The sequence below is a fragment of the Chlorocebus sabaeus genome, chromosome 6 (assembly GCF_047675955.1).
Source record: "Chlorocebus sabaeus isolate Y175 chromosome 6, mChlSab1.0.hap1, whole genome shotgun sequence".
NCBI lineage: Eukaryota > Metazoa > Chordata > Mammalia > Primates > Cercopithecidae > Chlorocebus > Chlorocebus sabaeus.
This window is the reverse complement of record NC_132909.1, coordinates 29845754-29858357: the sequence shown is the minus strand read 5'-3', so window position 1 is coordinate 29858357 and position 12604 is coordinate 29845754. Positions and strand designations below refer to the sequence as shown.

The 12604-nt window shown below is 43.1% G+C and overlaps 1 long non-coding RNA gene and 1 other non-coding gene across 3 annotated transcripts in view; one reads left to right on the top strand and one right to left on the bottom strand.

Annotated features, from left to right (window-relative positions):
• Positions 1-1149: 1149 nt before the first annotated feature.
• Positions 1150-12604, bottom strand: part of LOC103234414 (uncharacterized) — a 47862-nt gene continuing 36407 nt past the window's right edge. For both annotated transcript variants that reach the window (XR_005238216.2, XR_497602.3), the window contains 2 exons: positions 5867-5996; positions 1150-3300 (listed from right to left, as the gene is read on the bottom strand). This is a non-coding gene — a long non-coding RNA (uncharacterized lncRNA). The remainder of the gene's footprint in view (positions 3301-5866; positions 5997-12604) is intronic.
• On the top strand, positions 1218-1320 carry LOC119621824 (small nucleolar RNA U13). The gene has a single exon (XR_005238423.1). It is a non-coding gene; the product is annotated as a small nucleolar RNA U13 (small nucleolar RNA).

The window sequence follows — 12604 nt, the reverse complement described above, 5'->3', positions numbered from 1 at the left end:
TCGAAAAATAAGATGGACTGATGACAGTTAGAGGCACAGACAAACGAACAGATGTGCGATAAAGCAAGTAGAGTAAGATGTTGATGAAATAATCTATGTGATATGAATATGGGTGTTCTCTGTGAAATTCTATGAACTTTGTGTATGTTTGAAAAGAGTCATAATAAAATGTTGGGAACAATGTAATCAATGGAAGAGTTAAAAATAATACAACTATTAAACATGAAGAAGAGAAACAGAGGAAGAGGTACTGGTGAGCTAAGTCCTTATTTCTTATTTTAGAGAGTCAATAGATATTGTCCAAATTTAATACATCTTTTAAATTATTTTTATTTTTTTCTTTTTTCTTAGAGTCAGGGTCTCACTGTCACCCAGACTGGAGTACAGCAGTGTCATCAGAATTCACTGCAGCCTCAACCTCCCAGGCTCACGCAATCCTCCTGCCTCAGCCTCTTGAGTCATTAGAACTATAGGTGTGAATCACCTTGCCTAGCCAATGTTAAAAAATATTTTCTTTCCTTTGGGAAATTTTGAGAGAGGGACTTGCTATATTGCCTAGTCTGGTCTTGAACTCCTAAATTCAAGCGGTCCTCCAGCCCCAGCCTCCCTAAGTGCTGGGATTATGAGTGTAAGCCTCTGTGCCTGGCCTCAATTTAATAAATCAATACAGATATACATTCATATTATTTCACACCACGGAGGTAAAAAACAAAGGAAATAAGACAGAAACTACCTGAAGAAATTATCTCTGAGACATGAGATGGAGGAAGCGCATTAAACTTGGCTTTCATAATAACCTATTCCTTTATCTTTTGAATTTTTTTTACTATTCAATGTATTACTTTGATTAAAAAAAAAAAAAAGAACACAGAAAATGTCTCTAAGCCTACAGACACATTCATCAGCTAAAGGACTGCCGAGGACCTTAGCCCAAAGCTCTCGGCCCACTCTCTGGGTCTGAGTGATTGATGATGTCGGGAAGTGTCACTGCTGGAAGGAATTCAGGATCAGAACCACTTTCATCTTGTGTCAGGAGTCTGAACTCCATGGCTGTCTGGTGTCTGCCAGGTGAAGTGGACAGCTAAATGTATTCAGATTATTCCAGAATGGGTCACTCTTAGAGTGGGGAAAACAAGTGCCCACAGAGAGTTGAAGCACATGCTCGGTTTTTACTGATTCCCAAAATTATTCCCTTCCTTCCAAAATACAATAGGTTGATCCCTCTAGAGTTTATAAGTGTGATGACTGGGCTTCATACTCATGTGTGAGATGTACCTCCCTCAAACTGTCTCATACCACCAGTATGTGACCCATCCCATGTGAAGTAGAATAAGACAGGTTGCACAGCACAGCAATTTGAAAGTTAGTCATCATCTCAATGCAAGCAGACGGGAGAAACTAAGGTACCTTGCACTTGACCCTACTAGCAGATTTAATCTCATTGCAATGGAAGAAGCTGGCTCTCATCTGAATTGTCTGCTTCTATACTTGGTGGTAGTCTGTGCTGAGAAAGCTGTCTCTTGCCAAGGACTCTGTGGCTCTAAGAGCCGGAGATTCTTTGATTTCAAAATTTCCTAAACAGCTTCTGGTTGAGGTTGGCAGCTTTCCATAGCATCTAGGAACTACATTGCCTTGGACAATCACCATTTATCCATCCAGCCACTTATCTAACAAATACTAACGGAATACGGAACATGGCGCTCATTCCAGGAGCTCAAAACACTGCTGTGGACAAGGATGGACAAGATCCCTGCCCTTGCGTAGCTGACTTTCAGTTATTTGGAGCCGCTGTAGATACATGTTTGAATGTCATGAGTAATTTATCAGGGTTGCCTAGGTTAAAAACTGATTGAGGTGGAGAACATAAGGTGGCAAGAGAAGAACTATTTGAGGAGGTGACATTTTAGCTGGGACAGAAGGTTGAGAATTCAGCTATAAGAAAAGTATGAAAGAGTATATTCCAGGTGACAGGGACCATAAGAACAAAGCCATAGGGTCAGAAGGAGCTTGATGTGTTTGGAAACAAAATAAAGGCCACTGTAGCTGAATTTTAGTCACATGAGATGAGATAGAGGAGGAGATTTGGGACAAGTCTTTTAGGGCCAAACAGGCCTTGATAAGGAATTTGGATTTTACTCTCATTTTAATGAGAAGTCGTTAGAGGATTTTAAGCAGGAAAGGGACTTAACAGTATGTGTATTTTAAAAAGATGATTCTGGATGCACTGTGGAAAATGGCAGACAGGAGGATATGGATGAAAACTGAGGACTGTTTTAGACTTTCAGGGCAAGGCAACAATGGCCTGAATGCCTGTGATGGTGATAGAGATGGAGAGATGTGGAATAATTTGAGATGCCATGACACTGTTTTCCAATTATTTTTGCCAAATCTGCCATTACTGCACCTTTGGGATGGAAGTCTCTCAGTGTGATGCTTTCTTCAGTGAATACTGTCTAGTATTCCTCGGGAACACTCTGGAAGGAGGTATTAGTCTGCCATGCTTTTGGGAACCAGATAGCTTGCTTGGGGCTACAGCTTAGCTGGAGGATACTTCCTCATTACCTATGAACTGTCCTCATTACTTAGAAACTGTCTCATCAGACGAACCACCTGGAGCCTTTCCCCAGCTCTAATCAGACCCTGCCCTCGCTCCATCTCCTGGTTCTACTTTTTCTACTTGACCACACTCTTGGGGAGTCCGCCCTGGAAGCCTTACTGCACAGTCCCTAAGACAAGAGAATTTCCCTTTTCCGATTTCTAGAAAAATGTGTGGGATTGCTCCATAGTAGACTGACCTATTTAAAATGCACACTCCTGAACCGGTCACAAGGGTCGGGGATGGCACAGCTGTCATCTTGAGTCAGCTGTCAACTGCTCAAGCTGGTGTGTACAGGAAGGAGCTGGGCACCAGATCCACATTGTCTGAGACCAACAGAAGGACGATTCTTCAAGGCAAATTGAGATGCTGGCAGCAGCAGAAGGGAGAATGGATGGCCGGAGGGCAAACACAATGAGATCTCTGACGTATCTTTCAAGTTGCAGCTCCTAAGCTCTCTCTTCCAGGAACCTTTCTATATCTAGTCTGCCTTGGAGAACCAGCTTCATCATGCAGTGGACTTTCTTGTCAAGGGAAAATGCAGACAAGTGTTGTCAGTGATCAGGTCCGATCTTTCAGGGAAGTCTTGCAAGAGCCTAACCCACCGTCCGCAGGTTTCTGTGCATGCCCTGCGAACAACCTCCCACTGGTAATGACTGCAGCCAGTGTTGTTGTTTCAAAGAGTTCCGGGAAGAATCTCAGCCCTGGAAAAACAAAAATGGGTTTGACCCAGAGATGCCTGAGTTGGAGATGAACTTTGGAGAACTTCCCTTGTTAGTGTACTAAAATCCCTGCCCAGGGAGGAGCTCATTCACCATTTTCCGTGCATGTGAGGTATGTGGAACATGATCATGATGGGCTTTACTCCATCTCCACATTCGATGACTCAGCTCACCAGCCCAATAAAAGCCAGGCTTTCACCTTTGTTCCGGGAGGCACTGCTTGGGAACTATCCCCCATGTCCTCCTTACTTGCTGCAAGGCATCAAATCCCCTTGTTAAACCCGCCTTGGTTGTGGTACTGGACGTCACCCGCCAAGCCATTGAACCCGCCTGTCATGTGAGTAACAAAATGAGAAAGAGAACCTTAAGCATTCGGTCTGATTGTCTGACTGATCATCTGAAGACATGGTATGGAGACATTTATTCAACACATAATTGTAGGTGTATACCCTGGGCCAGGGGCTGTCCAAGGTGTGGGAGCCCCAAAGGTCCTTCACACCCACATGACCTCAGAAATACCCCATGCCCGCCTCATGGACAGAGCACAGCACAGACACAGATGGGCACTCAGTGGAAGTTGTGAGTAAATGAATGACAGCTTAGCACATGCGTTGGTCTAGAAGAGGCGGTGAAGTTAAGTGATGCATAGAAAACGCTGTTCTCAGAGCCCTCACAAACGCTCTTCTCACAGCCGTGCCTCTGACCAGTCACTGTAGGCTCCTTCTGCCTACAGAAATGAAGTCTGGTTTCTTCACCTGGGAACACACCACCAGTGGAAGTCCCTTGGCATCACTGGCATCAATCACCTTACCCGGTGTAGCTCCCTGGTCTGTCCAAATCCTACTCACTTTTTAAGACACAGCTGCAGGAAGCCTCGTTCCCTGCACCAAGTTCCACTGAATTGCCTCCTGCCTGTGCATTTCCACTGCGTGTGCTCCTGCCTGTGCCTCCTGCCTTGTGTTCCTGTTGACACCCCCTATAACACTCCCTGCCGCCTGCATTACTGTGGACCCAGTGCTCACCTGCCTTTCACCCAGGATTTCAAACACTTGAAAGCTGGCCTCCTGCAGCCCTGGCCAAGACCCTCCCACCCAAGACACAGAGGATGCTCTCATCAGGTCCCTGCTGGGTTTGATTTCTTTATTTTACTCTTAGAAACAGCTTCTTAATGTGTTAGACCTAAACAGCCAAGACACTAGGGGAGGTCATGGTCTCTTAGCAAAAAGGCTTCCTTGTGCCACAGCTCTCTTAGGCATAGAAAGCTGTCTCATCAAACTCAGTGGCAAATCTTCCAACTACTGGTTGTCAGCCTATTAATTCAGCAGCAACTCGCAATGGCCTGTAGGGTACTTGCTGGCTCTGTCTTGTTGCCACTCATGCTCAGAGCCCACCACAGCCACCAACATGCCGGTTGTGGGCAAGACAGGACCGGAGACCAGAGGTTTCACAGACACCATTGCCATCTGTCACTGTGTGGGGTAGGGAGAGTGGAAAGGGAGGGGAAAGAGGGTGTCTGGCTTTTCTTTCCCACTGCAATGCAAACATTTCTGTAATTTCTGCAGAGTTATTAGTTAATGTGATATCGTCACTTTATGTTACCTTTAAAATGCCCAAATTGTGTCAGTTGATGCAGTCTTTCAAATGCGATTGTGCTGAATATATGGTAGCAGCAAATACTCAGGCTCTAATTTGAAAAGTCATCATTATCATAAATGCCTATTCTTAATCAGTATGAACTGGGCCAAATGGCTCTGCAGAGTTTTCTGGAGTTTAAGGGTAAGCTCCTGGTCTGCTGGGGAGAGGATGGGGCAAAGGAGAGGGTAAAGAAGAGTCCAGCTATGCTTTAGTGATTCACTTCACTGTTACTTGGTTCATTTAGGTTTTATTGGGGAAACACTTATCGACAGCCAGAGAAGCTTCTGGAAAAAACATTCAAGTAATTGATGAATTTTCAAAAAGAAGAAAAACAAGAGTATGATGAAGAAAAGACACCAGGATGTGCATCCTTGCTAGGAGGAATTCTAAGGTTTCAACTCACATACCAGATCTTACTGACTGAAAACAGCAAATACGCCAGGTGCGGTGTCTCATGCCTGTAATCCCAGCACTTTGGGAGGCTGAGGCAGGTGGATCACTTGAGATCAGGAGTTTGAGACCAGCCTGGCCAATGTGGTGAAACCCCGTCTCTACTAACAATAAAAAATTAGCCAAGCATGGTGGCACCTGCCTGTAATCCCAGCTCCTTGGAGACTGAGGCCTGAGGCAGGAAAATCGCCTGAACTCGGGAGACAGAGGTTGCAGTGAGCAGAGATCACACCACTGCACTCCAACCTGGGCTACAGAGCTAGATTCTGTCTCAAAAAAAAAAAAAAAGAAACCAGCCAGAAAATATTCCATGACTGACTGGTGATGTCTGCCATGGGTGTGGAATGCACAAATGAAGACAAAAAGAAATTCAACTACATCATTAAACAACAACGAGTCTTAATCCATCAAAAAAGCCTATGAGAAAAAACAAACAAACAAATGAAAAACAGCCTTCACTTACCAATTCTTCTCTAAAACCAAGTGTGTTTTATGTTGGAGAGCAGCACATGGTATCTATTGAGGTTGCTCCGATGAAGAGAGAACTCTGAAGCTGCTGGTGGCCATCTTGCCACCAAGAGGCGAGAAGCTAGCTGAAAATGAAGACAAATCAAGAAAATCAGAGCCAAGACACAGAGAGAGACTAATTTCTAATGAGGTCCTTTGCAAACCTGGACCTAGCTATCCTTTTGGTCAAAAAGATCTACCCTTGGTCTTTAGTTACATAAGCTTATTTTTTCTGTTTACTTAAACCAGTATGAATTGGGTTTATGTTATTTGCTACCCAAAGAATCTTAATAAATTTATTAAAAGAGCCGAGAGGGGAATATCTTGTGGGAAGGTCACTTAATTTCTTTTGACTTTGAGTGGTCTTATCTGTCAATGGAAAATAATGAACTTATCTGTATTTGTTTAATAGGATTGCAGTAGAAACCAGCCAAGATGAAAGATGTCAGAGTTCCCTGAAAAATGTACGTGAAATTTCAAAAATTAAATTCCAGCAGGATATGTGAGTGTGTGTATGTGTGAGTGTGATTCGTGTGTATTCTAAGGAAGAAGACTAGGTGATGTGTATTTCAGATAATGAGGTAAATAATCCACTACCTTCTGTTTTTGATTTAGGTTTTGGAAACCCAGGTCCATAGAAATATACTGCTACGTATGTTATTCCTGCCACATCCACCAAAGCCAGGAAATTCTTTGTGGAATTCACTTTTCCGATGGAGTTTCCAATATGATTGAACACTTTGATTATATATGTATTTTTTTTTTATGGTGTCTCACTCATCCTGGTATGCCCAGGCTGGAGTGCAGTGGCGTGATCTCAGCTCACTGCAACCTCCACCTTCTGGGTTCAAGTGATTCTCCCCACTCAGTCTCCAGACTAGCTGGGATTACAGGCACTCGCCACCACGCCTGGCTAATTTTTGGATTTTTAGTAGAGACGGGCTTTCACTGTGTTGGCCAGGCTGGTCTCAAACTCTTGACCTCAGGTGATCCAGCCGCCCCAGCCTCCCAAAGTGCTGGGATTTCAGGCTTGAGCTCCTGCACCCAACCAGATTATATATGTATTTTTGATTATGTATTTTCTTACAGCATTTTGAAATTTTGAACTTAGTGATTTATTCACGTTGCCTGCAATACCCCCGATTTAGCACTGCAATGCTCTGGCAACGTTAGGGACTATCCCCCCAAAATTCATATCAACATGTGACTGCATTGGGAGACAGTGTCTTTAAAGAGGTAAGCTGAAATGACATTACTAGGGTGGACCTTAATCCATTATGAATGGTGTCTTTATAGGAAGAGAAAATTTGGACACACAGGGAGAAGACCACAGGAAGGAGATGGCCATCTACAATTCCAGAAAAGCAGCCTCAGAAGAAACCAATCTGCCAACATCTTTATCTGCAACTCCCCACCTCCAAAACTGTGAGAAAATTAATTCCTGTTGTTTAAACCAACCAGACTGCAGGACTGCGTTATGGCAGCCCCAGAAAATTAATATAGACAGCAAACGGCCAGACGTCCCACTTGAAAAAATGGATCTAGGAACAGAAAAGTAAATGTTGTGGGAATGACGTTTGGTGGCAGGGTTTTATTCTGCAGCTGCCTACAGGAATGACAACAGGAAACTGTAAGATGGTGTGTTTCAAAATAAGCTCGGCAGGAAACCAGTACGAATGCTGCTTTAAAGAAAAAATTGAGGAGTGTTTTCTTTCCAATTATGTGACCAATTTGAGAATAAGTGTGATGCGGTGCTGAGAAGAATGTATACTCTGTTGATTTGGGGTGGAAAGTTCTGTAGATGTCTATTAGGTTCACTTGGTCCAGAACTGAGCTCAAGTCCTGAATATTCTTGTTAATTTTCTGTCTCTTTGATCTGTCTAATATTGACAGTGAGGTGTTAAAGTCTCCCACTATTATTATGTGGGAGTCTAAGTCTCTTTGTAGGTCTCTAAGAACTTGCTGTATGAATCTGGGTGCTCTTGTATTGGGTACATATGTATTTAGGATAGTTACTTCTTCTTGTTGCATTGATCCCTTTACCATTATGTAATGACCTTCTTTGTCTCTTTTGATCTTTGTTGGTTTAAAGTCTGTTTTATCAGAGACTAGGACTGCAACTCCTGCTTTTTTTTGCTTTCCATTTGCTTGGTAAATATTCCTTCATCCCTTTATTTTGAGCCTATGTGTGTCTTTGCACATGAGATGGGTCTCCTGAATACAGCACACAGATGGGTTTTGACTCTTTATCCAATTTGCCAGTCTGTGTCTTTTAATTGGGGCATTTAGCCCACTTACATTTAAGGTTAATATTGTTATGTGTGAATTTGATCCTGCCATTATGATGCTAGCTGGTTGTTTTGCCTGTTAGTTGATGCAGTTTCTTCATAGTGTCAATGTTCTTTACAATTTGGTATGTTTTTGCAGTGACTGGTGCCAGTTATTCCTTTCCATATTTAGTGCTTCCTTCAGGAGCCCTTGTAAGGCAGGCCTCGTGGTGACAAAATCTCTCAACATTTGCTTGTCTGTGAAGGATTTTATTTCTCCTTTGCTTATGAAGCTTAGTTTGGCTGGATATGAAATTCTGGGTTGAAAATTGTTTTGTTTAAGATTGTTGAATATTCGCCCCCACTCTCTTCTGTCTTGCAGGGTTTCTGCCAAGAGATCCACTGTTAGTCCGATGAGCTTTATGGGGAAAGATGATTAGGTGTCTTGGGGCTGCTCTTCTCAAGGAGTATCTTTGTGATGTTCTCTATATTTCCTGAATTTGAATGTTGGCCTGTCTTGCTAGGTTGGGGAAGTTCTCCTGGTTAATGTCCTAAAGAGTGTTTTCCAACTTGGTTCCAATCTCCCTGTCACTTTCAGGTACACCAATCAAATGTAGAGTTGGTCTTTTCACATAGTCCCATATTTCTTGAAGGCCTTGTTTGTTTCTTTTCATTCTTTTTTCTCTAATCTTGTCCTCTCACTTTATTTCATTGAGTTGATCTTCGATCTCTGATATCCTTTCTTCCACTTGATCAATTTGGCTATTGATTCTTGTGTATGCTTCATGAAGTTCTTATGCTGTGTTTTTCAACTCCTTCAGGTCATTTATGTTCTTCTCTAAGCTGGTTATTCTAGTTAGCAATTCGCCTGAGTTACTTCACTTACACTCTCCAAACTTTGCTGTTCTACAGCCTTCGCTGGTGATATCCAGGCAAACAAGTTTGGGAAAGTTTGCATACTCTAATGCCCTCCTACTCAGCCTTTAAAAACTGATTTAAGGATTTTAGGAATCCTATAGAAAAACAAACCAGTAGTCTCTTATTACAAAGAGATAAAAATGAATAACCCTTGGCCTCAATAAACGGTCTTTAGCCTGCAGCTGAACTGGCATTCCATGGAGTATACTTTCTGACATGCATACTTAGTGGCGCCTCCAATGTGCAGAAAGTCAACTGGAAGGGGAGTTGAGTTTAGATGAGAAGTGAAGCATGCCGTGCTTGGGCAGCCAGCAGGACCCCATCAGTCTGCATGAAAATGTTGCTCAGAGCGTAATTTGCAATTGCAAATATATGGAACCAACCCAAATGTCCATCAATCAACAAGTGGATAAAGAAAATGTAGTACATATATATATACACACACACACACATACATACATATGTACACACACACACACACACACACCGTGGAGTACTACTCAGCCATAAAAAGGAATGAAATAATAGCATTTGCAGCAATCTAGATGGAATTGGAGACTATTATTCTAAGTGAAGTAACTCAGGAAAGGAAAAGCAAACATTGCATGTTCTCACAAGTGGGAGCTAAGCTATGAGGACACAAAGGCATAAGAATGACACATTGGACTTTGGAGACTCAGGAGAAAGGGTAGAAGGGGTTGAGGGATAAAAGACTATACACTGGGTACAGTGTACACTGCTTGGGTGATGGGTGAACCTAAATCTCAGAAATCACCATTAAATAATTTGTTCACGTAACCACATACCACTTAGTCTCTAAAAACCTATTGGAATAAAAACTAAATTAAAAAAAGAAAAAGAATGTTTTTCAGAATGGAGAGGGCACATTTCAATAATTAACACACACCTTAACAGCCACTCATATCTGCCACATAGACGGGAAATTGTAACTTCTATGTACTGGGGCTTTGCTCATAGCTGTTGTCAGGGTTAACAAAGTACCTGCTTAATTATTGGTAGTTGGGAATACCTGGGGTTGTGCTCATGTGTTCATAGGTCTTACATTCCTCAGAGCCATGCTCATGTGAGAAAGGGCACGGCGTGTTGGTAGAGGGGAGCAAAGAGGGAGGCTGGGGGAGCAGGTTGAAGCCAGATGCTGCAAAGACAGGAATCACCCTCAAGAGGCCGGACTTGCTCTGGCAAGGAGTTGGGAGATGATGAAGGGCACTGAGGTGTGAGGGTGGCCTTTGGTTTTAATTAAAAAGAAGCCCATGCCAGCATCTAACTAAGATCTTAGCACCAAGGGAAGGAATGGGAAGCAGAGGAACTAGAAAGCAGGTGCATTAGGAGAAAGTTCTGACCCAAAGGCTTTGGCCAGGTTTGGGGAATGCGGAGAAATTCAGGGATGAGCAGGTTCTTTGTGGTTTGGTGGGACAGAGAGGAGGATGTCTGTCAAGTGCCTGTCACTTGATTAGGGAGTCAAAGGAGAGCAGAGTTTGGACCAAGAGAGGTTCTGCGTTAAACACCAAGTATTTATGAATCAGAGTAAGAGTTCCCCTTGCTGAATCTGCCTCTTTTATCTTGGCTGTTCCACAACATAGATTCCATTGTACAAATGACCATATGGACGTTGTGTGATGTTCTAAGCCAAAAAGTGACACTGGCAGTTTCAGCCTGTGAGTATCTTTTGGCAAAGTTCTGGTGTGAGAAGGAGTTCCTGCGTAGCGCTGTCTGTCGGACTCAGCTCTGCAGGAAAGGCTGGAACCGCAGAGCCCATGAGGGTACGCTGCTCACAGGCAGGGCTCACACATGCTCTGCCCCCACCTCCCGTGCCCAAGCAGGTCACACTGACTTTGAGGCACTTCCCTGGCCCTAACATGTTTTAAAATTTGAATCATGCTTCAAGTGATTCTTTTGAGATTGGCAGTGTTGGAAAGAGTCTAAGGAAGGGAACTTAGTTTTAAAATAGTTTTAATTATAGAGATGACAATTGGTACAGATATGTCAGGAAAACATGTTGGAATGTCCTGAGTGACAATGATGATTCCGTGAGCTCAGTTCACATTTCAGGTGCTCTGGCCTCTGACTTCTGGCGTTTAGGAACCTGTGAAACATACGAATCTATGCACACGAAAAATCCAGGCACTAAGAACTCAGCCTTGATTAGCCATAAGTGTGCTCTCTGTAGATGGGGAAAATAACATTGTAAGAAATATGTTTAACCTATATAAGAAAATGCATGGTTTTAACATGAAATATAAAAATTGGTGGTGGCACTAATTGTAGTCTTTTTTATCAGTTCATTGAAGTTGGCTCAGCAGGCTCTGTTTCTCCCACTCTTCTCTGGCACCACATTTGACTGTTCTGTGTAGTGTAAGGTCTGCAGAATGAAGCAGCACTCCTTTTCAAATAGTGTCTCATGTGAACCTCAGTGATCCAGACCGGCCTCTGAGAAGTTTGAAGAGTTTTCGAGGACAACGATGTCTTGAACAAACCCCGAGGAACACTCCAACTTTGTTTGTAGATGAATTTCCACATGTTTTTCTTCTGCAAGGGTTTTGGAGGGGTAGCATGACGGACTTCTTTGTACAGAATATTTTCAGAAGTTGTGTTAATGGAGAAATTTCTTTTGGGGCTTAAGTTTCTATTTGCCTTTTGTGACATGGTTTTTAAAAAACAACAAAAAAACCTCATTATCTTCCTCTCCCACAATTGTAGCCGTAGAAAGGAGATAAGGCAGGTCCCACGTGGACTGGTGGCTGGGTGTGCTGCAGGATAGCTAAGGCGCCCCTTTTACAAACAGTCTTTAACATGCAGTCACACCCGCTATCTCCGTGCTGGGTGATAAGAAGGTTTGTATTCATTACACCGTTGAATACAGAAACATATTTCCGAAATAATTTTTCTTGTCTAGAATTACACAGAATTCCGCTGAGTGGCACATTCAAAAGAATTTTTATTAGGAGGGTTCCAATGAACTGCTTAGTGGCAGAGGGACTTTATATTTAATTTGATTTCTCAGAACCACGTATTGTGGAGAAAGGCATCAGATAACCACGGAGTGCTGGTTAAGGGAGGGAAACCTCACTAAGCAGGGTTCATGCATTCAAGCCCCGCAGCCAACAAGCATTCACTGAGACTCTCATTCCGGAGTGGAGACCAAAGTGCCTCGCAATCCCGGTGAGTTCATGAGGCTTCCTGCCGCTTGTCTGCTTACATTTGGTTACAGAGGTGGCACAGTCTTTGTTACTGAGGCTGGATGACAATCAGCTCTGCCCAGACCTTCACAACTCATGTATGTGGATACAGGACTTGGGCATAGAGAGAAGAAACCAAATGAAAATTTTGTAGTGAAAATTTTGCCACTGTGGAGAATTCCCCTTTTCTCATTTTGCTTTGTCATAAACAAAGATCTTAAAAACAGTTTAACAGCACGTTGGGAGGCCGAGGTGGGCAGATTGCTTGAGGTCAGGAGTTCAAGACCAGCCTGGTCAACATGACGAAACCCT